The following is a 27988-nucleotide window of genomic DNA, read 5'->3' as shown; positions in this document are numbered from 1 at the left end:
TTTTGAATTGAGTTATGATTCTTGCAGTGAAACTCCTTAGTGAAAACTTATCGCGATTGTGTTGGCACCTTGCGTGGCCACACCCATCTTAGCAAACCTCATCTAAAAATTTCACGGGCATGACTTCCTCTTTCACGGCCCGTGCCCTAACTCTCCTCCTCCTCCTCCTCCTTCCTCTTTCGCGAAAGATCCTCCCGTGCCCTAACTCTAGCTCCCGAGCTGCTTCTTCCTTCCCCTTCGAGAAGAGAGGAGCAAAGCCCGTCCCCTTCGTGCCCTAACTTCTTCAGCCGCAGCCTCACGTTCTCCTTTCTCTTCCTCCCAGTGAGGCCACCCACTTCTTCCCTCCCGTTCTCAAAGAGAGGAGCGAAGCCTGTCCATCCAAAAAAAAAATAGTGAGTTTTTTTTTTTGCAGTTCACGTTTTTGCTTCATTTGCATGCCCTAACTCCTTCTTCTTCCCTCTTCCTTCCCTTTTGCGTTTTTACTTCATTTGCATTTCTCCCTCTCCTGCCCTAACTCCTTTTTCTTCTTCCCTCTCCCTTACAAGGAGTCGAAGCCCTGACCTAGCTACGAGGTCAAGTTATGGCACCAGTAGACATGGAGCTTTGAATTTGAGCACTCTTTGAGATAATCAACTTCTATTCCTTTTCTTCTTCTTCTTCGACGCTTCCATGGTTTGGTAGGTGAGATTAAAATGTTCAGGTTCTGCCTTTTTGTTCAGTTATGGAGTGTCTTTGAGTTTTACTGGTAGGTGGGATTTATGCATTAACCAGCGGAAAGAAAATATTAATTAGGTTCTTATAATGTTCAGGTTCTTAAAATGTTTAGGTTCATATTCTTAAAATGTTCAGGTTCAAGTTCTTAAAATGTTCAGGTTCTTAAAATGCTTAGGTTCTTGAAGAATGCTCCATGTCCATGAAATTTTTAGGTGAGGTTCATTGAGATGGACGTGGCCACGCAAGGTGCCAACTCAGTCGCGATGAGTTTTCGCTGAGGAGTTTCACTGCAAGAATTATAACTCTTTTTATAAATATTGCATGCTAAGTTAATTGCTAAATATTGCATGCTAAGTTTATTATTGAATATTGCAAGCTAAGTTAATTGTTGAATCTTGCATATTAGTTTGTTAAGTCATATATCCTATTTAATTTTGTTTGGTTAAGATAATTTTATTTATTTCGGTGCTTGGTTAAGTTAATTTTATTTATTCCGGTGCGTACTCTCTATTAGTTGGTTTAGAATTATAACTGCCACTTGTAAAAATTGTAAAATGCTATTCACTGTATTAAATTAGATCCTACACTGAGATCATGTTACTGACCATCATGTTGGCTTGTTGCTGCCCACTTGACCTCTCCCCTGCCTTCTCCCGGCTGAGGGAGCTAAGCGAGAAAGGCACTTGCTAAGCGGCGACTCACTTTAATGGTGGTCGGGCGAGGCTAGCTGACCTCTCTTAGCATGAGAAGTGGAAGCCACTCCTTTTGAATTCTGCACCGAGGGCTTCGCAGCTAGTGTTGCCTCTTCTTCCAACTGTTGATCCCCATGGTTGTTTTGATGTGATCAACCAAGTTGGGTTAGATCCTGTTAGTTATTTGATTCCTGTGTTCTTAGGAGAGCAGGAAGTCGAGCGGAAGCCGCAGCTAGCAAGAAGGACGGCATGGGAAGGGAGTCGACGGGCTCGGTGCATCTGAAGGACGAGAGAGCTGCGGAAGAGTACTCCGGTGGATGAGAAGAACGTGCATGGCGTTCGAGGGACGAGAAGCCGGGACGGAATCCTGCTCCAGGAGAAGGTCAGGAATTGGGTTCGGGTGAACCCTATTCCGGTTGGCCACAATCACCCAAGTTATCGGAGCATCGGAAGCTAAAATGAAGCCAAAAGGAGCTGGAAAGCTAGCTGGAGGTGCCTTCAACGAAGTGCTGAAGGCGCCTATGCTATTTGTAGGGTTGGAGGTGCCTCCATCACCTTGAAGGCGCCTCAGACCAGTCCGAGGCGCCTTCAAGGGCATTGGAGGCGCCTCAGACCCAGTCTTCATGACCGTTTGCAACCGGATAGAGCTTTATCCGGTCAAACTGCTTGGAGGCGCCCTCAATCCTCTTGGAGGCGCCTTCGACACTCGGGATAAGTTTTCCAGGAGCTATATAAAGGCCCCTGGAGCTAGGAAATTAATCAATCAACTCAATATTCAATTTTTAGCAATAGTTTAGAGCTTTCAGTGTGTAAAAGGCTTCTCCGCCTTCAGAGAAGGAAATCTTTCTTACCTTTTTCATCGCTTTGGATTAATAACCCCTGGGTTGTAACCAAGTTAAATTCTTTGTCTTCTCTTTATTTATGTTAGTTTATTTCTTTATTATTATTGCATTTTTGAGTTGAAAGTCTTGAGGAGTGTATACTTTATTTTTCAAGTAATTCACCCCCCTCTTGCCGGCCCCGCTGCACCAACAAGTGGTATCAGAGTCCGACAGCCTCAGAAGGACTAACCGTCGACTGAAGCACAAAGATCAAGACGATGGCCGAAACAAGCATTCATCCTCCGAAATTCGACGGAGACTTCGCTACATGGAAACGAAGAATGGAGGTATTTTTTAAGACTGAGTTTGATATTCTTCTTATTATGAAATATGATTTTTCAACCCCCAAAGATAAGGAAGAATATAACTGGACAAAGAAGGAGCAAAAACGATTTCGTGGACAACGGAAAGGCGGAGTTCCACCTGCTCAGCGTTCTGCCGCCTCAGGAAGTAAGTCGGATCGAAAGCTACGACTCCGCTAAAGGCCTCTGGGAGAAATTCCTGGAGCTCCACGAAGGCACCTCAGAAGCCAAGTTAGCGAGGCGCGACATCCTCCAGACGCAACTGACAAACCTCCGGATGAACAACGGCGAAAAGGTAGCGCAACTCCAGGCGAGAATCAAGGAGCTGATAACGCAACTGACAAATCTCGAAGAATCGGTAACAAACCGAGACTCCATCCGGTATGCACTCAACGCCTTCTCAAGAACTCCAGAGTGAGCGTCCTTAGTAGATACTTACTACATCTCTAAGGACTTTGAGGTAAGTACTTTAGAAAGTTTATTCTCTACTTTCAAACTTCACGAGTCTCGAATTGCAAAGCCGAAACAATTAGAGAATTCAGACCTCAACGTTGCCCTACAAGACAAGATGGACGATCCCGACTCCGAAGCATTGATCGACGAAACTGAAGCGACTCTTTTGGTAAGAAAGTTAAATAAATTTATTAAAACTAATAAATTTAGATCGCAGTCGAAAAAGCATCATCGCAATAAAAGGACGGTCTGATGCTACAACTGCAATGAGGAAGGGCACATCAATGATGATTACCCAAAACTAAAGAAAAGGGACAAGGAGAAGTCTCAAAGACTGACATTCTCAAAGCACAAGAGTTTGAAGGCTACATGAGATGAATCATCATCCTCCGAGTCAAAAGTCGAAGCCTTCTCAGGAGTAGCACTAATGGCTAACCATCTCTTTGAAGATGACTCGGACTCAAAGATGAGCATAGATCAAGGGGAGAATCAGAAGAGGAGAGCTACGATGAAGGGGGAGCATCACCAAGTGAGGTAAGTAAGATACGTGCTCTCACCCCTACTCAGTTGATATGGGTTAGGTTTTGTGGGTCTTCAGATGAGGAAAGAAAAGGAAAAAAGAGTCAAAGGAGGAAAGCCAATAACGACCGATGCACACTCCAGAGCAGAGATAACCTAATATCGTCCAATACATGCCTGCCGAATGAAGGTAGGTCAATATTGGTCGATACATGCCTGTCGAACGAAGGTAGGCCAACATCGGTCGATACATGCCTATCGAACAAAGGTAGGTCAACATTGGTCGATACATGCCTATCGAACGAAGGTAGGCGAATATCGGTCGATACATGCCTATCGAACGAAGGTAGGCCAATATCGGTCGCTACATGCCTGCCGAATGAAGGTAGGTCAATATCGGTCGATACACGCCTGTCGAACGAAGGTAGGCCAATATCGGTCGATACATGCCTATCGAACGAAGGTAGGCCAATATCTGTCGCTACATGCTTGCCGAACGAAGGTAGGCCAATATCGGTCGATACATGTCTGCCGAACGAAGGTAGGCCAATATTGGTCGATAAGTGCCTATCGAACGAAGGAAGGCCAATATCGGTCGCTACATGCCTGTCGAATGAAGGTAGGTCAATATCGGTCGATACACGCCTGTCGAACGAAGGTAGGCCAATATCGGTCGATACATGCCTATCGAACGAAGGTAGGCCAATATCGGTCGCTACATGCTTGCCGAACGAAGGTAGGCCAATATCGGTCGATACATGTCTGCCGAACGAAGGTAGGCCAATATCGGTCGATACGTGCCTATCAAACGAAGGAAGGCCAATATCGGTCGCTACATGCTTGCCGAACGAAGGTAGGCCAATATCGGTCGATACATGTCTACCGAATGAGGGTAGGCCAATATCGGTCGATACATGCTGTCTGTATAAAGGTAAGTTAATAACAACCGATACGCATGTCAAAGCAAAGATAGCCCAAAATCGGTCAATACATGTCTGCCGAACGAAGGTGGGCCCATATCGGTCAATACATGCTTGTTGTATCAGGGTAAGTTAATAACGACTGATACATACTCCAGAGCAAAAGTAGACTAATATCGGCCAAAAGGATTAACGAATGCCTTAGAAACATGTTGAATAAAATATTATTACAAATAGAAGTCACATGAAGAAGAATCATACATGAATATATCGAATAGAATAATTTATGATGGAGAGTATATATTTTTTGGCGGGAAATATGCTTTCAGATTGTCTTGCAGGCGCTAAACGACAAAGAAGGTACATCTGGGGTACAGAAAAGATTCCTTAAAAATCATCTTCCTCAAGTACCAGCTGATGTCATAACGAACTCTAACAAACCGGGGTCCACTTCATGACTACGGAGGTTATATGAAGTGGTATAAAAGGGAGAATCCTCTCCGTTGGCTAGGTAAGTTCACATCTCTAATTCTGGGGCTACCGTTCATCTTCTTTCTTCTTCTTTCCTCGGCGTCAAGAGAGATTCCTAACTTGAGCGTCGGAGGGCCTAGCCAGGGATTCCCACCCCGGTCTTAGGTCACTGACGATAGTGTTGATTGGTCTCTTGTGCGTAGGGAGCCTCGGGAGCTTGAAGTGGGTCTCCTTCTCCCGGATCTCCTTCACGGTCAGCTTCTCAGACAGGATCAAATTTGGCGCTGTCTGTGGGAAACTTCACCTGAATCTGAGACTACGTGATGGAAGAGGCTGGGAAGTCGAACCTACTTACTATCAGTCGCGAAGATTTGGATCTCCTCATTAATTCTCATGTTCAGAAAGCCCTACAACAACAGCAGCAACAATTGCAAGCTCATACTGGGGCCACTTTGCCAACGGCTCATCATCCGGCGATATCAACTACGGAGCATCGGAAAGGAAAGGAGATGGAAGAAGAAGAACCTTTGTATTTTCCTCCAGCTACTGTTTCTCCAACCAGGCGTCCACGAGTTTCCTTCGCACTCCCTTGGATCTAGGGGGTAAGAGGCCTGTGTTCCAAGAGTCCTCTGGTGAGGCACCGGATAGAGAGAAGCGTAAGATTAAAATGATAACCAGTGATAGTTCACCTGAAAAGGTCATCTCCCCATTTTCACAAAGTATATTAGATGACCCACTTCCCAAGCGATATCAGAATCTGCAAATTGGAGAATATATTGGAACCACAGATCCGGAAGATCATTTGTTAAAGTTTGAGAATGTAGCCTTGTTGCAACAATTCTCCGATGGGGTGAAGTGTCGGATGTTTCTCACTACTCTTGGGGGAGCAGCGCAACGCTGGTTCAAGAGATTGCCTGAAAAGTCTATTCGAAAGTTTAAAGATTTTAAGAAAGTCTTTCTACATCATTTCTCCAGCAACAAAAGGTATCATAAGACCCCGTGGAGCCTATTCTCAATTAAACAGACGTCTAAAGAATCCATCCAGGCATATATTAAAAGGTTCAATCAGGTAGCTATAGATGTACCTAATGCTACTACTGAAATATTAGTAAGTGCTTTCTCTCAGGGCCTAAATGATAATGATTTCTTTAAAGATCTGGTAAGAAATCCTCCTGTTAATTTTGATTCCCTGATTGAACGTGCTACTGAGTTCATTAACGTAGAAGAAGCCCAAGCTGCTCGTAGGAAAGAAGGTGTTCCCTCTTCTCCTACTCATGTGAAGGAGAAGGCTCCGACCCCGGTACCCCCACCAAGAGGACCTAGAACTACTCATCCACCTCATCGCCAACCAGATTATCGTCCACAAGCTGTACAGCATGTAGAGATGCAACCGGAGGCACCGAGGAGATGGTGTACTTATCATAAAACTAGCAGTCATCACTCTGATGACTGTTTCGTTTTGAGAAATAGAAGAGTCAATAAAGAGCGCTATCAGAAACAGAACTATTACCGGCAACAATACCCCAGGCAGCAAAGTCCACTCAAACCGGAATATCACCCGGATGGAACCCGGCAAGAAGCAATGCCGGTCCCAGCGGCTACCAGCCAAGTATCAGATAAAGCACCTTCCGAAGCCACAATGACACGTCAGGAAGAGAATAGAAACAATGCTGCTCGGGGCAATATTAACATGATTACGGGCGGACCCACTGATGGGGATTCCAACAGAGCCAGAAAAGCACATGCCCGAAGATTGGAGATTCATGCAGTAGGATGCAGCATGGAACGAGCAGCCGGTCCTGAAATAAGCTTCGGGCCCAAGGATCTTGAGGGGGTAGAGATACCTCATGATGATGCATTAATCATCAAAGCTGTGATAGCTAACTACGCCATCGCCCGTACCTTCATAGACACTGGCAGCTCAGTCAACATTATATTCAAAAAGGCTTTTGATCAGCTACAAGTTGACCCCAGTGAACTTCAACCGATTGCAACTCCTCTGTATGGATTCACAGGCAATGAAGTGCAACCTTTGGGTCAAATAAAATTGGCCATTTCTCTGGGAGAGGAACCCCTGATGAGAACCAGGAGATCCTACTTTATGGTAGTAGATGCTCCATCTTCTTATAATGTGATATTGGGTCGGCCCGCCCTGAATGAGTTCAGGGCGGTCGTTTCTACTTTCTGTTAGAAGATTAAGTTTCCCGTGGAGAATCAAGTCAGAGAAGTACGGGGTGATCAAAAGACAGCCTGAAAATGTTATGTAGAAATCATTCGGACTGAGGCTAACACAGCTCGGAAGATTCAAAGAATGGAAGTTAATGCCATTCGTGAAAAGCAGCCTGTCCTGGTTTATGAGGAAAACGAAGAAGTTCAAATCCAGACTGGGCGTCCAGAAGCTACCACCTACGTTGCAGCCGATCTCGATCCTGATCTTAAAGCTGAGTTGGTGCAATGTTTGAAGAAGAATAATGATGTATTTTCCTGGACTCCCAAAGAAGTTTCGGGCATTTCTCCTGCTGTCATGAAACATTCCTTGCATGTCTTTCCGGATGCCCGCCCCGTCATGCAAAGGAAGAGGAGTTTCAGTATGGAGCAAAATCAGATTATCAAGGAAGAAATAACCAAGCTTATGGAGGCCGGATACATTAGGGAAGTGCAATTCCCAAGTTGGTTGACTAATGTGGTGTTAGTCTCTAAACCTGGGAATAAATGGCGAGTGTGCATTAACTTTCGAGATCTCAACAAAGCTTGCCCGAAGGATTACTATCCCTTACCCAGGATTGATCAACTAGTTGATTCTACTGCCGGATGCGAATATATTTCCATGCTGGATGCATATCAAGGTTATCATCAAGTCCCCTTGGCCAAAGAGGATCAAGAAAAGGTTAGTTTTATAACATCTGAAGGCACTTATTGTTATAATGTTATGCCCTTTGGACTAAAGAATGCAGGAGCAACCTATCAAAGGCTTATGAATAAGGTTTTTCAGAAGCAGATTGGTAGGAATATGGAAGTATATGTTGATGACATCTTAATTAAGTCTCTTCAAGCTGTTGATCTATGCAGGGATATAGAGGAGACTTGCAAGACATTAAGACAGTATGGGCTCAAGTTGAACCCAAGAAAATGCTTGTTCGGCACAAAGGGAGGAAAATTCCTGGGATATATGGTGTCCGAACGGGGGATAGAGGCCAACCCGAGCAAGGTCAAGGCATTACAGAGCATGGAGCCACCCCGCAACCTGAGAGAAGCTCAAAGATTGACAGGCCGAATCACAGCCTTGTCTAGATTTATTTCCAGATCAGCCGATCGCAGTTTTCATTTCTTTAAAATACTCAGAAAGGCTACTAAGTTTCAATGGAATGAAGAATGCGATAAGGCTTTTCAGGAGTTGAAAGATTATTTAGCTACCCTCCCTGTGTTGGCTAAACCTATGGCAGGAGAGACTTTGTGGGTGTATTTGTCGGCTAATGAAAACGCCGTAGGCTCTGTATTAGTCAGACAGGAAGGAAAAGAGCAACAACTTGTATATTTTTCTAGTCATTTATTAAAAGGAGCGGAGTGTAGATACACTACACTAGAAAAACTGGCTTATGCTCTGATATTGACTGCTCGGAGGTTGTGCCCATATTTCTTAGCACATGAGATTATTGTCTTAACCAATAGCACTCTCGGACGGGTATTGCTCAACCCAGAAGCATCAGGACGGTTAGTCAAATGGACGACCGAGCTTGGGGAATATGACATCCAATATCAACCCCGCTCGGCCATCAAGGCACAAGCTCTAGCAGATTTCATCGTAGAGGTTCAAGGCCCAGAAGAAGAAGATACTTGGAAAATTTATGTGGATGACTCTGCAACTAGACAAGGCAGTGGGATTGGTATTCTTCTTATATCCCCAAAAGAAGACAGACTTCAACTCTCCATTAGATTAAATTACAGAGCCACCAACAATGAGGCTGAATATGAAGCTCTCATAGCTGGCTTACAAGCTGCTCGGCATGTAGGAGCAGTTCGAGTCCTTATATATTCTGATTCTCAGCTAGCAGCTCAACAATTATCAGGTAATTTTGAAATCAATAATGACAGGCTTAAGTTATATGTAGAGGCATTCGATAAGTTGAAGTCTCAATTTCAAGATGTGAGCATACAAAAAATTTCTCGATCAGAGAATCAAGTGGCAGATGAATTAGCTAAGCTAGCCTCTGCTGTAGTACCATGGAGTCTTGATCGACCAGTGGAACAGACCCTGTTAATTTCCTGTATTGAAAGACAGACTGATATAGAAATTCAAGGTGATTGGCGAGCTCAAATTATATTATATTTACAGCAAGGTCTTCTTCCGAGAGATACAGAACAAGCCAGGGTATTTAAGAAACGAGCTGTTCAATATACTATGGTGGGGGAGCAATTATATAAAAGGGCTTTTTTCAGACCTTTACTCAAGTGTGTAGGCACAGAAGACACACAATTTATTTTACAGGAGGTGCATCAAGGCTCTTGTGGTAGTCATATAGGAGGAAGATCTTTGGCTCATAAAATCCTCCTAGCGGGATATTTCTGGCCTACTCTACATGAAGATGCCGCTAAATTGGTAAGAACTTGTATTTCTTGTCAAAAGAATCAGAATATATTACATCACCTTACCCAGTTATTAAGAACCTCTATAGTCTCGTGTCCCTTCGATCAATGGGGTATGGACATAGTGGGTCCATTTCCTATGGCCGCTGCACAGAGGAGGTTCTTGCTGGTGGCTGTGGATTATTTCTCTAAATGGGTGGAAGCAGAACCACTTGCTAGAATTACAGAAGACGCGGTCATTAAATTCTTATGGAAAAATATAATATGTAGGTTTGGCATTCCTCATAAGTTGGTCTCTGATAAAGGAAGGCAGTTTCAAGGTGATAGAATCCTAGACTGGTGTCAGATTTATGGGATTACCCAGGCCTTCACCTCTGTAGCTTACCCGCAGAGCAATGGTCAAGTAGAAGTAACTAATAGAGAGATTATTAGAGGACTAAAAACTAAGATAGATCATGTTGGAGGTAGCTGGGTAGACGAGTTACCTAGTGTTCTCTCGGCATATAGTACTACGCCTCGTGAAGCTACAGGAATCACTCCTTTCCAACTAGTCTATGGAGGAGAAGGAGTAATCCCCATTGAGGTAGGAGTGGAGTCTGACAGAAGATAATTGTATGATGAAGATAATAGAGACCGACGACTTATGGAGCTGGACTTAATTGAGGAAATAAGGGATAAAGCTGCTACTCGTCTTATATCATATCGACAAAGGATGAGACAGAATTATAACAAAAGGGTCATCCCCAGATTCTTCCAAGTAGGGGATTTGGTATGGAAACGAGTTAAGCCTGTGGGAGATGTCAGCAAGTTGGCACCACAATGGGGAGGGCCTTATAAAGTGATAGAAAAGCTCGCGTCAGGCTCATACTATCTCCAAGATGCCGAAGGAAGAATGTTGGAACGCCCTTGGAGCGCTAATCATTTGCAACCCTATCGAGCCTGATTTGATCATATTACTTTAAATATGTTCACAGTTATTGGAATTCCCAGGCAAGTTGAGATACTTACAGTCTATGTACTTTGTTTCTTTGATGAAAGTCAAGCAAGATAAATATTGACACAGGAAATAAATATGGTTCATACAAATTGATAAATATCAGGAGAAGCCTCCTTTCTATTTTTCAAGTAGTAAAATAAGGGGAAATCATAAAGGCCTATTCAGCTCCCCTCAAGGAATTACAGGCCAACACGAGGTTAGCCCAAGTATTATACTTTCGTACAAAGCAAAGTCGATCGAGAAAATCCTATGAAGTAACCAGGTCGGGCATTCATAGGACGACTCGGAGACTATAAACCAAAGTCGATCGGGAAGATTCTATGAAGTAACCCGGCAGGCCTTCATAGGAAAAACCGGAGACTATAAACTGAGACAAAGCAAAGTCGATCGAGAAAACCCTATGAAGCAACCCGGTCAGGTTTTCATAGGAAGACTCGGAGACTATAAACCAAAGTCGATCGAGAAAATCCTATGAAGTAACCCGGTCAGGTTTTCATAGGAAGACTCGAAGACTATAAACCAAAGTCGATCGGGAAGATTCTATGAAGTAACCCGGCAGGCCTTCATAGGGAAAACCGGAGACTATAAACTGAGACAAAGCAAAGTCGATCGGGAAGATTCTATGAAGTAACCCGGCAGGCCTTCATAGGAAAAACCGGAGACTATAAACTGAGATAAACCAAAGTCGATCGAGAAAATCCTATGAAGTAACCCGGTCAGGTTTTCATAGGAAGACTCGGAGACTATAAACCAAAGTCGATCGAGAAAATCCTATGAAGTAACCCGGTCAGGTTTTCATAGGAAGACTCGGAGACTATAAACCAAAGTCGATCGGGAAGATTCTATGAAGTAACCCGGCAGACCTTCATAGGAAAAACCGGAGACTATAAACTGAGACAAAGCAAAGTCGATCGAGAAAATCCTATGAAGTAATCCGGTCGGACATTCATAGGAAGACTCGGAGACTATAAACCAAAGTCGATCGGGAAGATTCTATGAAGTAACCCAGCAGACCTTCATAGGAAAAACCGGGGACTATAAACTGAGACAGATCTAAGTCGATCGAGAAAATACTATGAAGTAACCCGGTCGGGCATTCATAGGAAGACTCGGAGACTATAAACCAAAGTCAATTGGGAAGATTCTATGAAGTAATCCGGTCGGGCTTTCATAGGAAGACTCGGAGACTATAAACCAAAGTCGATTGGGAAGATTCTATGAAGTAATCCGATCGGGCTTTCATAGGAAGACTCGGAGACTATAAACCAAAGTCGATCGGGAAGATTCTATGAAATACAATAGGCAAGATTTCACGGATGAAATCAGAGATTTCGAACTAACGCAAGGTATAATTAATCAGGGAATCTCCGGGCTTCAAAGCCTAATTAAGCAAGAATTGAGAAGGGATTCCATATGGGAGCTCAGATATATGAAAGTCTTTATTCAAAATCCGGTTGGGATATTATACTTAATCTGAAGATCAATAATACAATTCCGGATCCAGTCTCAACTAAGATCATTCATCCTCGGGGAGATATAAAGCATACCGGATGTTACTTAAGGAAGAATCCATCAAGATAAGGTTTAATCCTGAAAGATGAACAAGGGATTTTTCCAATAAAGTTTATACTTAGCAATCAAAAGCATGTCAGGAAGGGGTATTCTTGAACTAGCATAAAGGAAAAGCAAGTAAGTGTTAAAGTTTTTCTTACACCTTGCAAGTACTTAATTACTTAGTATCAAATGCACTTTTTCCACTGTCAGTTCTTACTTTACAAGTTTTTATGAATAATTTCCTTAGACATTAGGAAAAGGGCCTTTCAAATATGAAGGTAGTTCTTCATTAAGCCTGCAGCGATTTATGAAAGATAGGGGAGGTTCTTTGGGTAGATATCCACCCTCTTTTAACTGTCGTAGAACTCCCGATACGGAATGATTTAGCGCACCCACTATCATGCGAACAGATTCCCAGGCAAATGCCGGGGACTGTAAGTAAACTTGCCGCCATTCTTCCCACCGACCCTTTTCCTGCTCATAATTCTGGAAATCAGCTTGCAGCTTTGTGTTTTGTTCTTTTAAAGCATCTTTCTCTGATCTTAGCTGTTCCAATTCCTTCTGGAGCAGTGATAATTCGTTATCTTGAGCTTTCCTCAGCTCTTGTTCCTGTAGAATAGTGAAATCATGAGAATCCAGGTCCTGAGCTTGGTCAGAAAGACAGGCATTATGAAGCTTCTCTACTTTCTCTAAGATAAGACTTTTCTGAGAAGCATCTAAGAGAGCTTTCTCTTTTAGAGCGATCTCCAAACGAAGACCGGAATGCAGTCGATCCACCTGTAATTCTAAGGTTTTTCTAGCCAGCTCTTTGTCTTTTAATAGTTGCTGGCATTCTTCCAACTCCTATTTTAGGATCCCCAACTGTTGATCCTGCAAGGCCACCTTCTCCTGCAATTGAGTCGGGTCGCTAGCGGAAGAGAGAGACGCGACCCTCAATGTTTCCAATTGAGCTTTCAATTTAGTGTTCTCATGATCTTTAGCTGTGAGTAACTGATCGATATGCAGACTTGTGGCTAGAAACTAAATGAAAGGATAATGTCAGTTAGGGATAAAGTTACAAAGCTAATAAACACATAACTGGGAATACTTACAGCCACTGCCTGACGACTATGGCGATCCGCTCGATGTGGGAGACTAAGGCCTCGTAATTGTTCATAACCTTGCGACCAAGATTCAGCCAATAAACCTTGCAATTGCAGAGTGCCATAGCCAGGAGGACTAGAAGGCTATCCCAATTGAGAAGGTAAGCCCGCAGCCACTCTAAATAAAGGAGGGGGATGAGAGGAAGCCGGATATGGAGAAGAAGAGGAGGCAATCTGAGGAAAAGGGATAGTAAAAGTAGGAGGAACAGAGTGGGAGCTAGAGGGAACAGAAGGTAGTAGCGCAGGAGGGGTTGTTACAATTGTGGAAACACTAGCGGTTGAAGGGCTGACAATGGGAGAAGATCTCCGGCAAGGTGTTCGTTTCGCTCGAGGCCTATAAGCCAAGGGAGGCAAGGCCAATGCCAAGGATGTAGAAGACACGGGAGGGATAGTGGCCATCTTAGAAGCAGGAGCAGGAGAAGCTGAAACAGTAGAAGAAGAAGAGATAAGCAGACCAGGCCTCATCATTCGAAGAGCAGGATTGGAGATGATATTGGTGGGAGTCATCGGTGTTTTACCTCTTTCAAAAGAAATAGGCGCCGGAACAAGAGGAGTTTGTACAAAGGTACCAAAGAAATCACCAAAGGGAGAATCCTTGGTAAGATTTGGCTTTTTAACTAAAGTGACAAAAGGCTCTTCTTCTTCCTCTTCCATAAGTGCGACACCCTCTGCTTGTTGTTCTTCTTCGGAAAGCAAGCCCAAGGTAGAGGGATTGGGATCAGATTGGCAAGCCAGTAACCATTGTTCTCCAAGATTATTGATAAAGGATTTGGTCATAGCAGAATTCCTGTACATAAGAGCCGGAAGAATAGCGTCGGCTGAAAAATAGAGTATAAACATCATGGTTATAGAGATATACTAATCAGCAAAGGCGAAGTAAAATAATTATACTCACCAAAGGAACTATCCAAAGGAGTATTAATGTTGCCTATCCCAAAGGGAAACATCAAGCCCTCTTCAATTAGATGCGGTAAACTGAATTTCGCTCCCCGCAGTTTAGGCAAGGCAGAGGCCACAAAAGGATCATTGAGAAGACCTTGAGTGTCAGGAAGCGAGGGCAGATCATGTATCCATTGAATAGGAAAAGGAGGGGGAGAAGGTAGACGCATATAGAAATTTTTTTTATACCATTCACCTTGAGGGGGAATACGATTAAATATAATAGCTTTGGGACGAGATTGAAACTTAAAAATACCAACATCTACCCGACGAGGGATAAAGAAATGATGGAAAAGACGAGGAGACAGTGGGAAATCTAACAGTTTGGATACTCCAATGAAGCCCACTAGAATGGAAAAGGATTGGGGAACGAACTGGTTTAATGGGATAGCAAAATAACGGCTAACCTCACAAAAAAAGGAGTGAAGAGGAAATCTGAAACCTTGCAGAACTTGGTCCCTGAAGATGGAGATACAGTCTAAGGGAGGAAGGTGAGGACCCTCATGGGGAGCAGGGCGAACAATGTAAGAGGGAAAACCATAGGTAGTCTGTAAGTCCACTTCTTCTGTATCTGTGAGATCGGAAGAGCAAGAGAGGAACCATGCCGGAGAAGAAACCGCCATGAAGAGAGAAGGTCGAAAGAAGAGGAATTGAGAAGCAAAAAGATGGACGGAGGGAAGCAGAATAAAATTCCGTAAACCCTTGTCCCTTTTCTAGTCCTATGCTAAAACCTCTAAATATAAGATACGAAAGGGAAATAAAAGGTGCTCAGAATGTCAAGCGTCATAAAAGGTAATAATATCATAGAATAAAGGGAAAGAGATGAAGTCAAATAAACTACCTTGGAAAAAATGCAAAATTTCCCTAGGAATAATTTTTGAAGAAATTTGATGAGACAAAAACAAAAAATAATTGGTTTAAAGCACGGGTCAAGCCTCGAATATTGATTAATGAAAACAACCTGGTTAAATTGAACCATCTTAATAAATCGACCGATAATTGGGGGTATCTTCGAAATATCGAACGATACCTACCAATGCTTGTACCTAGATCGACCGGGTCAGTAAGGAATGAGGATAATTGGGGGTATCTCCGAAATATCGGACGGTACTTACCAATGTTTATACATATATCGACCGGGTCATTGAAGAATGGGTCATAGGGAAAAATTGGACACTCACAAGCTAAGTAGCATTTAATACACGTACATGAAACCAACAAATTTTCCAAAAATTTGAATAAGATCAGCAATCAAAAGAGACTATTCAGATTCACGAAAGTTTGTAAAACCTTAATTCCCCTTCTCTACAACCACTGGAGAATGAGTTAGAACTAGTTTGGGGTACAAATCGGGAGGTCTTTCTTCAATGAGTCTGCGAAGGTTCAGGAAATTGAGAGGAGGAACACGCGCTAAGTAGCCCTCCTCTTCCAATTGTTGAATCGCTCCTTTGGCCCCTGCCGTAAAAGCAGACAAGATGGATCTCACAATCGGCCGGTTGAACTCAGTAGACTCGATCATGGCGGTGGCTCGTTCCTTATAACGAACGTCCTCGCCCCCTTTGTAGACTACCAGCGCCATCTGAGAGGTTTTTAATTCATCTGTTCTGGCAGAAGCCTTGGCTTTAGCCGAATCAAGGGAGGTGGTCAAAGAAGCTACCTCCTCCTCTTTCAGCTGTAAGGCTTTAAGTTTCTCAGCCAATTCTGCTTCATAATTCTCTTTTAGTTCTCCAAGTTTTGAGGTTAGCTCTTGATTGAGGTCCGCAACCAATTTGAATCGGGCTTCAAGGTTCTCAATTTGAATTTCAAACTGCTTCTTGGCGGTAGCAGAAAACTCGGCAGAAGACAATTCAATAACCTGCTGTCGCAACCCCTTGTTCTCTGATTTCAATTGCTCATTCTCAGTGTACAGATTATGCAATAGTCGGGAGAAACCCATGTTTTCTAGCCACCGCTGGGAGCATATTCAAAACCGTAAGACGATACTCCATAAACAGAAAGCAGAAGTATGTAAACATACCTTATTCTCTTTATTAGAAAAACGGTCAATCACTTCAGGAATGGAAAGCCCCTCAAAGAGGGAACGCACCTCATCCCAAGAACTAGCGAAAGAACCCCCCAGTAATATGGGGAGAACAGGAATGGTAGAAGAGCCAGCTGAGAAGGAAGAAGTAGGGACAGATGGTGGAGCAAAAACCAAGTAAGAAGAAGGTGAAGAGGGTAGAGATCCTGAAGTCGGAATAGACAAAGGAAAAGTAAAAGAAACGTCACCAGAAGTACTAGTTTTATGAAAAGGAGAGGTAGGAAAATTCAAGGAAGGATAAAGTTCTGCTAATGTGGGCTCATCGGAAAGAAGATCAGTTGAGGCAAAATCTTCTGAACCAAGCTCATTAGCAGAAAGGATTAGCCTCCTTTTTGGAGGAGGAGCCCTGGTCAATTTGCGTCCTGGACACTTGCCCGCAGAAATCTCAGTTAGGGGTTTATCAGAGCTACCAGGGGATGCAAGCTCGATAAGAGGAACCGAGGCAGAGGGGGAGACAGTAACAGCTGCAGGAGACGTAATAGCGGGAGCAGGATCAGGGAGGATCTGCGCAGCAGGATCCCTAGAAGAACCTCCTGGAGTCTCATGAAGCCCAGAAGAGCTAGGTATTTCGGCTGAGATAGCCGGCTCTTCAGTTGACAGTGGAGGGGCGATAGCGGCCAGAAATTCGGCCTCCTTGGCACGAAGCAATTCTTCTTCCACGCGTATTTCTTCGTCAATCAAAGCATCATAAAAACTCTCCACTGTATAGGATAGAGAAATAATTTAGGCAGTTATAAACAAAAAGAAAGGAACCAGACGTTACCTAAGGAAATGTGAGTATTGGGTCTGACTGGGCTTAAACCAAATAGGTATAGCAGCTCGACCTTCAACCATTTCGGGATCGAGAGCCGGTGACCTAATAACTTCTCACAATAAATAGGAAAAGTAGGGAGGAGATGCAACTCTCTAACATAGGGTAAGGGAGGCAAGAAAGACTTCCAAGCATGAGACCAAGGGATAGGTCCCGGAAACTTTAAAAAGAAAAAACGAGATTTCCAGGCTTTGAGAGATGATGGCATATCTCCAAAAAGGACCATTTTAGTTCTCGATTGGAATAAGAAGACACCAGGTTCCGAAAGCTTAGGGTATGAAAACATGAAGAAATTTTGAGGAGTAGGGGGAATATCTCGTAGACGAAACAACATATAAGCGCCGCATAGATAACGAAAGGCATTTGGAGCAAATTGTTGCAAAGGAATATCAAAATATCGACTTATTTCAATTAAGAAAGGAGGAATGGGGAACCTTAAGCCCCCTATCAACTGATCCCTGAAAAAAGTCACGCAGTTATCAAGGGGATGATGAGGTCGATCAGTCGGTGCTGGGAGTATGATTTTATATTCCTTAGGAATTTCATATTGACGACGGATGGATAATCTAGCATTCTTGTCAAAGATAGAAGACATATGGACATACCAAGGAGCAATTGCTTCTTCAGCCATGGACAAAGGTATGGGCTAGAGCAATAATGGATTACTTACTGAAGACAAGAAAGGGGATCGTCGTGGAACGGCGAGCACGAGGACTGGTCGAAGACAGCAACAGGAAGAGAGCTCTAGAGAAGGAAAAAGGAAGGACGAGGTTTAAAGAGGAGACGAAAGGTTTAGGGTTGGAAAAACGCAAGACGGTCGTCAGATTAGGACGTTGGTAGCTCAGCAGACGTTGAGGATCAAAATAGAAGGATAAAAGGCCTATGTGACATGGTGATCAAAAAAGGCACGTGTCAGGTCATCATAAAAAAAAGGAGGGGCATTTATATCAGACGTGACGAATCGGACCGCGATGGGGGTTGGTAGTGCCTCGAACATCCTCTCACCCGAAGGAGAGCCAATCACCAGTTCAGAAACCTCGAAAGAAAATGCGATCGACTGGGCATAATAAAATGAAAAGGACTAAACTTTTTGACCCTACCCAGGCTAAAGACAAGAATATTTTAAGAGTAAAAGTTTAGAAGAGTGACAAATATTAATCTGTTAGTGCAGAATATGACTTAGTATTTATTGAAAATATTTTTATTAATGAAGGCAAGTATGGTTATGTTGGATAAATATGATATTGACTTCAGTCAATGAGACAACATCAGTTGATATAACATGGGTTATAATATCAAACTATAATATCAAACTATACAAATAGTTAAAATGACCTTAGCTATGATAACTGATATATAGGATACATGAAGAAATGATGAACACAACACCACATTGTAAATGATAGAAGGATTCCATAAAAGCCTTTGATTAGATACAAAATTTGTCTTTACACTTAGAATCTGATCAAATACATAGCGTCACATTTCCTCAGGAACAGCAGACCTCAAATAGATAACAAATATTACAAGCATAAGCTCTTAGGGCACTCAGAAAATTTTAGTCCCACTGGATTCAAACTTACCATGGAGCAGAGAGGGAAATAGCCCACTTCGTCCGAGCTTGTCAAGGCGCATAAGAGGCAATATTTTGCCCGGGATGAAGAAAGCAACAAAAGCCAAAGAGCTCAAGGGCAATGAAAGAGGGGACATTGATTCATTCCATAATGGAAAAGTAGATAAAGAAACCACTTCCCCTCTCAAGCCATATGAGCTCAGCAAGTGGAGCAACCAATTTTAGCCCGAGGGTAACATGTGCTGTGCCCTTCACACAACACCCCTGGGTCATTTGGCTGCCCCTCTATAAGTAGGAAAAATTTCTCTGAAGTTTCTTGGGTCCTTCAGAGCACCTACATCTTTGGATACAAGATATGAACCGCGAAACTTCATCTCTTAAGACGATCCCTTGAACCCCTGAAGTAGCCAGAGCAAAAATCCCAATAAACTCATATATAGATCTCACCTTGTCCAACAAAAATTGCTTCCAAAAAGGAGGATCCACGACCATGGCCTTAGCAACAAAAACTGGCAGGGAGGAAAAAGAACTGAGAGGGATTATGGGTGAAGAGAAGGTTGTAGCCCTATTTAAAGGAGAAAAAGGCTTACAGTATGTCCACACTTAATCTATTAAGATAGTGGTACACAAAATCTGTGAGGTCATTTCAAAATCTGGAGCAGAGTCATGGGTAGGAAAAAACAAGATCATACTTATGTCTAGTCAGTCGTCTACACCTCCTTCGACTAGACTTGAAGGGAAGGCTAGTGATATGGGTTAGGTTTTATGGGTCTTCAGATGAGGAAAGAAAAGGAAAAAAGAGTCAAAGGATGAAAGCCAATAACGACCGATGCACACTCCAGAGCAGAGATAACCTAATATCGGTCAATACATGACTGCCGAATGAAGGTAGGTCAATATTGGTCGATACACGCCTGTCGAACGAAGGTAGGCCAACATCGGTCGATACATGCCTATCGAACGAAGGTAGGTCAACATCGGTCGATACATGCCTATCGAACGAAGGTAGGCCAATATCGGTCGATACATGCCTATCGAACGAAGGTAGGCCAATATCGGTCGCTACATGCCTGCCGAATGAAGGTAGGTCAATATCGGTCGATACATGCCTGTCGAACGAAGGTAGGCCAATATCGGTCGATACATGCCTATCGAACGAAGGTAGGCCAATATCGGTCGCTACATGCTTGCCGAACGAAGGTAGGCCAATATCGGTCGATACATGTCTGCTGAACGAAGGTAGGCCAATATCCGTCGATACGTGCCTATCGAACGAAGGAAGGCCAATATCGGTCGCTACATGCCTGCCGAATGAAGGTAGGTCAATATCGGTCGATACACGCCTGTCGAACGAAGGTAGGCCAATATCGGTCGATACATGCTTATCGAACGAAGGTAGGCCAATATCGGTCGCTACATGCTTGCCGAACGAAGGTAGGCCAATATCGGTCGATACATGTCTGCCGAACGAAGGTAGGCCAATATCGGTCGATACGTGCCTATCGAACGAAGGAAGGCCAATATCGATCGCTACATGCTTGCCGAACGAAGGTAGGCCAATATCGGTCGATACATGTCTGCCGAACGAGGGTAGGCCAATATTGGTCGATACATGCTGTCTGTATAAAGGTAAGTTAATAACAACCGATACGCATGCCAAAGCAAAGATAGCCCAAAATCGGTCAATACATGTCTGCCGAACGAAGGTGGGCCCATATCGGTCAATACATGCTTGCCGTATCAGGGTAAGTTAATAACGACCGATACATACTCCAGAGCAAAAGTAGACTAATATCGGCCAAAAGGATTAACGAATTCCTTAGAAACATGTTGAATAAAATATTATTACAAATAGAAGTCACATGAAGAAGAATCATACATGAATATATCGAATAGAATAATTTATGATGGAGAGTATATATTTTTTGGCGGGAAATATGCTTTCAGATTGTCTTGCAGGCGCTAAACGACAAAGAAGGTACATCTGGGGTACAGAAAAAATTCCTTAAAAATCATCTTCCTCAAGTACCAGCTGATGTCATAACAAACTCTAACAAACCAGGGTCCACTTCATGACTACGGAGGTTATATGAAGTGGTATAAAAGGGGGAATCCTCTTCGTTGGCTAGGTAAGTTCACATCTCTAATTCTGGGGCTACCGTTCATCTTCTTTCTTCTTCTTTCCTCGGCGTCAAGAGAGATCCCTAACTTGAGCGTCGGAGGGCCTAGCTGTTACGCTCCGCAAGTGTACGGAAATGTCGCAAGTAATATAAAAGATTATCGTATCCACAGGGATTGCAATAAGCACTAGAAATGTCTCAATGCGAATTAGCTAAACAACTATCCAATCGTTTCAAAAGCAAAGTAAAGGTAAACAAATCTAATATTAGAGATCAACAAACAAGAGTTTAGTGTTTTGGGTTATGATAAAGGGAGATTCTAGGAGTTTCGGTTTCTTTGTAAGATTTCTTGAATGTAAATGGTTCACCAATTCTTATTCCTCAATTGCCAAACATGTAGAAAGTTGTCGGTTCCCTCTTGCAATAGACAACCGGCTAAGGACTGAGAAATGTATCTAAATAGGATTAATTAGACATGAACCTACGTTGTCCTTACACAGAAGCGCACCTATTACTATGCCTTCCTCGGATATCAACATAGAAGCCCACAACTTATTAATCTATAAAGATACAAGAAGCTAATCATAGAATCCATCCTACTCTCTTGAATATTCCTATTTCCTCTTCAAGATTATCTCTCAAACGTCCTTACACGGGCTTGCACCTGTCACGTGGATCCCTCGGATGATCGAGTGAGAGTTTATCCTTACCAAGTCCATAAGAAATCCAAACAATCAATCAAGAATGAGAATTAAGCACAAACCACCATCAATCATTCAAGATCTAATTGATACAAGCAAGATAATGTCATTGAAACAAGAAAATGGCAAATCCATAAGAGATTACATCAATCCATCATACAAATACTCCCTTAATCCTAGAATACAAGATCTACTCCATGAATCGAGGAAGAAAACCCGAAAGAATAGAGATTACAAGCATTCCTTGAATCCCCAATCCAAGAAAACAAGAAGAGGGAAAAAGAGAAAACTTATCTACAAAGAAGCTTCGTCTTCTGATCCAATCCACACTCCGGAGTCGAAATCGTCGAGATCTCCATTAGAATTGCCCAGAAATCCTCCCAAGAATGGGAGGAAACCACCAAATCTTGCTTTCTCCCAAAGGGGGAGAGATCCCCTTTCAATTCATGAAGAAGGGTTTAAATAGAGGAGGGAATCGGGCACACGGCCCGTGACACGGCCGTGTGAGATTCACACGCCATGTCCAGCCTCTCGCCAAACCGCACCACTGCAGTGACTCCACACGGCCGTAACCCTTCGCTCTCGAATGCTACACGGCCGTGGGTGCACAGGCCACACCGCTTGGTCTCTCGAGTCTCACACGGCCGTGTAGATCCACACGGCCATGTAAGGCTTCTGCTCTGGTTGGCTTCAAATCTTGACACGGTCGTGCGAGGTTCACACGGCCATGTCATCTTTCTCTTCTGTTGGTGTCAAACTCCACACGGCCCAAGCTCCATACCAGTGCAGGGCCGTGTGAGGTACACGGCCCGGTGCTTTCTCCCTTCGTCTCCTCCAATGCATGCCCAAAGATGTAGATTCTTCACCAAATCGACTCCTGTGTATAGAAAATGCACAAAAAGCAGATCTCCGAACCAAAAGAGTAAATATGCTAAAAGGAAAGCTGGAAGTATAAAAATGCATAGATCAAGCATGCTCAAAGTATGTAAATGTGCGTAAAAATATGCATAAAAGAGTACATAATCTACGCACATCACTAGCCAGGGATTCCCACCCCGGTCTTAGGTCACTGACGATAGTGTTGATTGGTCTCTTGTGCGCAGGGAGCCTCGGGAGCTTGAAGTGGGTCTCCTTCTCCCGGATCTCCTTCACGGTCAGCTTCTCAGACAGGATCATCAGTCTTTTCAATTTATCAAAGTACTTATGAAAGATCTAGCAAAATTAGAAAAAGAAAATGCTGAATTGAAATTGAAATTAGAAAAAGCATGTCTCCTAGAAATGTATGATAATTTAAAATTAGAAAATTAAAAATTAAAAATTGAAATTGAAAAATCAAAAAATAATCATGCATGCTCAAATAAATTTCCAAAATCAAAACTTAGAATTTATGAAAAATTGAATTGGTATATTAAAAAACATAAGGGACAACTTAGACAAATTCTCAGAAATTATGTACCCCCAAAGTTCTTATATAATCCAGTAGAAAGGAACCTTTACTAGGTTCCAAAATCTTTACTAGATTAAATTATTTAAAATATTAAAGCTTTCAGCGAGAAAATTAAACAATAAAATTTCTTTATGAGGATTTGTCTAAGGAAGTGGTTGTTGCTCCAATAACCAAGAAAGCCTAGTGCCTCGCCACGACCTGGAAGCCAAAATATTGGAATAAAAATGTTTAATTAATTTTTTGATAAAACATTAAAATTAGAATTAAATAATGCTTTAGAATTTTTTTTTAATTTTTTTTAAATTCTTCAAAAATATTTTTAAATTTTAGAAAAATATCTTTTGCATAAAGTTTTTACTTAAAAAATTCTCAAAAATATTTTTGCCTAAGTTAAAACTTTTTTCTGAAATAAAAAAATTCTTAAAAAAAAATCTCTTTGTTTGACTTAGAAATTTTCTACTTCAAATTGTTTTTACTCAAAAATTATTTTGAATCAAAGGTTAGACTTTTTGCTTAGAAGTGTCTTTCACTTAGAAATCTTTACTTGAAATTTTGACCCCACTTGTTTGATGTGATCAAAGGAGGAGAATTAGGTACAAGTTTAGGGGGGAATTCATATTTTAGGGGGAGTAAATTAAAATTAATTTTTTTTTACTTAGTGTTGCAAATTTTTTATTGCAATTTTTGTGCTGAAATGTTAGTTTAATAATATCTTTAAATTATTACTAGTCTGTTTACCCTAACTTGAAATTGGGTTGATGCACATCAAAAAGGGGGAGATTGTTGATCCCTATGATTATTTTGATGTGATCAACCAAGTTGGGTTAGGTCTTGCTTGTTATTTAATCCCTACGTCTAAGTGTGCAGGAACTTAGGAGCATAGGAAGTCGAGCGGAAGACGCAGCTAGCGAGAAGGACGACACTGGAAGGGAGCCGACGGGCTTGGTGCGTCCGAAGGACGAGAGAGCTATGGAAGAGTACTTCGGTGGACGAGAAGAACGTGCGCGGCGTTCGAGGGACGAGAAGTCGGGATGGAAGTCTGCTCGAGGAGAAGGCCGGGAATTAGGTTTGGATGAGCCCTATTCCGGTTGGCCGCAATCACCCAAGTTATCGGAGCATCGGAAGCTAAAATGAAGTCGAAAGGAGCTGGAAAGCTAGCTGGAGGCGCCTTCAACGAAGTGCTAAAGGCACCTATGTTGTCTGCAGGGTTGGAGGCGCCTCAGACCAGGCCGAGGCGCCTTCAATTGAAGGTGCCTCAAATCCAGTTTTCGTGACTGTTTGCAACCGGATAGAGCTTTATCCAAAGGGAAGATATACAGAGAAAGTAAAGGGAAGATCTAAATATCCAAAGGATCAAGCAAGGAATACAAGAAGAAGACAATTCAGAGTTTAGAGTATCAGACAGTGGGATCCTCTATCAGGGGAACCGACTTTGTGTCCCCAATGATGAAGAACTGAGAAAGAAAATTTTAGAAGAAGCTCATAGTACACCATACTCCATACATCCTGGTTCTACCAAGATGTACCAAGACGTGAAACAGAGGTTCTGGTGGTCTGGATTCAAAAGAGATGTTGCTAAATATGTCAGTACCTGCCTGACATGTCAGAGGGTCAAAGCAGAACACCAGAGACCAGGAGGAGTTCTACAGCCTCTTTCAATACCAGAGTAGAAGTGGGAAGACATATCCATGGACTTTATAACAGGTCTTCCAATAACTACAAATGGATATGATGCGATATGGGTAATAGTGGAGAGATTGACCAAGTCTGCCCATTTTCTAGCCAACAAGGTGTCCCATTCTATAGAGCAGTTGGCACAACTGTATGTTAAGGAAGTGATCAGACTTCATGGAGTTCCAAAATCTATTGTGTCTGATAGGGATGGGCGCTTCTCCTCTCATTTTTGGGAGTGTGTTCAGAATGCTCTAGGCACCAAACTCAAGTTCAGCGCAACCTTCCATCCTCAGACTGATGGACAGACAGAGCGAGTAAATCAGATTTTAGAAGATATGCTCAGACCCTGTGCATTGGATTTCAAGGGAAGTTGATGCAAGTATATATGCTTAGCTGAGTTTGCCTACAATAATAGCTATCAGGCCACCATCAGGATGACACCTTATGAGACGTTGTATGGCAGGAAGTGCAGATCACCCATTTGCTGGCAAGAAGCAGGTGAAAGAAAAGAAATGGAAGTAGAGTTGGGCATTCAGATTGAGATGATAGATGAGACCACTCAGACTATCCAGAAGATCAGACAGAGAATTGAGACTGCCCAGAGTAGACAAAAAAGTTATGCTGACACACGCCGTAGGCCTCTTGAGTTCCAAGTAGGGGATTCAGTTTTTCTCAAGGTTGCTCCGATGAAGGGAGTGATGAGATTTAGCAAGAAGGGCAAGTTAAGTCGCCGCTACGTAGGACCCTACCTGATCACAGAAAGGATTGAGAAAGTAGCATACAAGCTGGACTTACCACAAGACATGTCAGCAATACATAATGTATTTCATGTCTCCATGCTAAAGAAGTGTCTCCATGACCTTAGCCAAGTGATTCAGCCTTAGTTAGTGCAGATCCAGGAGGATCTTAGCTATGAGAGAAGACCTACACAGATAGTGGACAGAGAAGTTAAGAGACTAAGGAACAAAGAAGTACCACTAGTGAAGGTCATCTGGCAGAACCAGAAGCACGAGGAAGTCACTTGGGAGCGTGAGGACAGTATGAGACAGAAGTATCCAGAATTATTCTAAGTTCGAGGACAAACTTTTTATAAGGTATGGAGAATTATAACAACCCAAATTTCCTCATTACGAGTCTTAATAGTACTTAAAAATATTTATAAATGCTTTAGAAATATTCTAGAGATTTTTAGGAATTTTTAGAGTATTTTTATGTAATTTTTGGAGTTTGTTTGGTATTTTTACCAAAAGGAAGAAGTTTCAAAAAAATAAATAGGTTCGGCCGAGGTTCGAACCTGCGACCCGACCCAAACCTTAAGCGGATCCGACTGACCAAGTGCCCAAGCGGGCGATGCTGATCAAATAGAGGTTGGAATTATATTTAAGTGGTAGATAGTTAACAGAATATTGGAGTTATAAAGGGAGAACTTAGGTTTTACCGTGACCTAAAAACCTTTCCTCTCCTTTCTCTCTCACGGCGCGTCGGCGTTTCTCGTCTCGGGCGAAAACGCAGTGAAGGGAAGCTAGCGTTTTCACCTCCGGCGGCCGGCGAGGGGCTAACTCTGGGAGTTCTTCATCAATACGAGGTCCTCTTGTCGAAGGGAAGCCGTGAACACGAAGAAGAAGCCGGAATTTCCGAGCTCTCCGAAACCCTAGAAGTTGTTTCCGGGTTGTAAGTTCAAGAACCGAATGTAAGTTGCTACTCACCTACAGTAGGATAGCTCCGAGGTTTCTTCCTTGTTCCTCTTCTTGTTTCCGAAGCTTTGCATGAAACCTTAGAGCTTACTTGTAGGTGAATTGATAAGGTATTGTTGTCTCACAGCATGCCTCAAGAGTTGTACTTCCTTTTTATTTCACAGCACGCCCTCAAGAGTTGTATTTCTTTGTTGCTATTCTTTTTGTCAAGCCAGAACAACCCTTATAATTAGCCTTGCGGTTTTTGGTCTTGTTGCTAGGCAGTGATCATGAAATGGTTGAGATATGTAGCATCTCAGTTTTAGACTCCCTTGATAACTCATGATGCCAATAATTTTTATGCACCATTAGGATTTTAAAGTAGATCCTCTTATGAAAATAGGTTAAGCGTTATGCATGTTCTTGTGAAATAGTTTTATTTTAAGCATGCTAGTTACTTTCTTTGTTGCCATTCAACGGATAGGAATAGCCATATAAGTTCACATTATAGATTCAGTTTTTTCTTTGATTTATGTCTGTTGTTGCATGCTTAAGGAATTCAGATTTGCTTTCCTTTGTTTTAATTCTGTTGTAGCAAAAAGAATAATTATGTGTTAAGCTTACAGTAGCAATTGTTTATAGCAGTAATTTCTGTTTGGTTTGTTGTCGTGGCACATAACAAGAAGAACAAACAAATATGGTTCTAGATTTCCAGTAGCAATGTTTCCTTACTAGTTGCACTTTGGTCTTCCTTGCCATGGTACAAAGCATGCAGAATAGTGCAGTTTTGTTAGCCCAATATGCAGATTTTTGTTAGCTAAATATGCAGAATTTTTTATTAGCATAGTATGCAGTTTTATTGAGCATTTCAGTACAGTTTTATTAAGTATTTTCATGCAATTTTGTTAAGCATTTCAGTACAATTTTATTAAGTATTTCCATGCAATTCTGTTAAGCATTTCAGTGCAATGTTAATAAGCATTTTGGTGCAGTTTTGTATGAGACATCCTTTTATTAGAGATATTAACAAGTATAAGAAAGATAAAGAAAAGAAAGAAAAAAGCCAAGGCCTTAAGTAGATCCCAAAGTCAAGACTTTAGGGATTTTGGCACACAAGGTGCTTGTTAAAATGTCAAGACATTTAAAGAAGAAGTAATTAAGATATTTTACTTTGAAGAGGCTAGTACCCGACTTCCAAGGTTGTCGTTAAACAAATCCAGGTGACCAATTCCAAGGTCTTGGCCCTGGTAAGACCAAGGTCTTTACCCTCGTAGGACTTGTGACTAGCTACCACAGTCTCTATTAGGGAGCGCGCTTTGGTACTACGCCTGGGCCCAAGAGAAGTTGATTATTATTTTGAAGTATTAAAGTATAAGTTTTGGAACAAATGAAACAAGCTTCACTTATGTTTAGAGTCAGCAAGTTTAGTTTCTTTTAATCCGAAGCATGCAGTATTAGTTTTATTTGTTTCCTGATTAGTTTATTGAGCATGATTAGCCTTGTCTTCCAGCATGCAGTTTTATTCTTATATATCATGAGTATGCAAATTTTAGTGCTTTGATACTAGATGAGCATGAATAGTTTTCTTCTTACAGATTCAGTTTTAGCATTTCTGTATTTATATGCACATTCGAGTTTTTGTGAGTTAGACAACACTTACTAAGCATTTTGCTTATAGTTTGCATTTCCTCTTACTGCAGATAAAGGAAAGGAAAAGCTATAGAAAAGGAAGGCGACGAGG

At 42.3% G+C, this 27988-nt stretch overlaps 1 long non-coding RNA gene across 1 annotated transcript; it reads left to right on the top strand.

Moving 5' to 3' along the window:
- The first annotated feature begins 141 nt into the window (after window positions 1-141).
- Window positions 142-27988, top strand: LOC121977482. Its single transcript, XR_006110864.1, has 3 exons — window positions 142-392; window positions 546-681; window positions 27948-27988. It is a non-coding gene; the product is annotated as an uncharacterized LOC121977482 (long non-coding RNA).

The sequence above is a fragment of the Zingiber officinale genome, chromosome 4B (genome assembly GCF_018446385.1).
Source record: "Zingiber officinale cultivar Zhangliang chromosome 4B, Zo_v1.1, whole genome shotgun sequence".
Classification (NCBI taxonomy): Eukaryota; Viridiplantae; Streptophyta; class Magnoliopsida; order Zingiberales; family Zingiberaceae; genus Zingiber; species Zingiber officinale.
The sequence above is the reverse complement of the archived record's forward strand: the minus strand, read 5'-3'. Positions and strand labels throughout refer to the sequence as shown.